Source organism: Teleopsis dalmanni, chromosome 1 (genome assembly GCF_002237135.1).
Source record: "Teleopsis dalmanni isolate 2A chromosome 1, ASM223713v2, whole genome shotgun sequence".
Taxonomy (NCBI): Eukaryota; Metazoa; Arthropoda; class Insecta; order Diptera; family Diopsidae; genus Teleopsis; species Teleopsis dalmanni.
The window spans coordinates 209,138,461-209,138,976 of record NC_051846.1 but is presented as its reverse complement, the minus strand read 5'-3'; positions in this window follow the sequence as shown (position 1 = coordinate 209,138,976).

The following is a 516-nucleotide window of genomic DNA, read 5'->3' as shown; positions in this document are numbered from 1 at the left end:
GTTTTGAGAGTTTTGGGAATTTTTTGAATTTTGTGAATTTTGTGGTGAGTCGAATGAGATTTGTTTTTTCTTCTTCTTCACTTTGGTTGTGGCCTTAAGTAATTGCTTGGATCTTGGGTCTGTTGTTGTATCCTGTGATGTTGTTGGTTTTGTTGTTGGTCGTGGTGTCGGCGGTGTTGGTGCTCTTGTTGGATCCTGCGTTTTAGTTATTGTTGTTCCTGTTTCGGCCGCCACAGTAATGGCGGCGGTCCTTTCAGGCTTTGAATCTTTCAACGTTAATGCAGAAACATGTGGGCGAGTATATTTTGCCTTGCTTTCGCAATTTAATAAATTCAACAAATTTTTTTTAAACTTATTTTCGGTTTCACTTTATCTGTTTTAGCTCCACATTTGTTTTTATACACTTCTTTATTTGGCTTTCATAGATAAGCTCAGCACATTTTTTTATTTTTTCTTTTTCTATTTTTGTTATATTATTATTTGGTTACTATTTCAATATTTTTTAACTAACTTCGC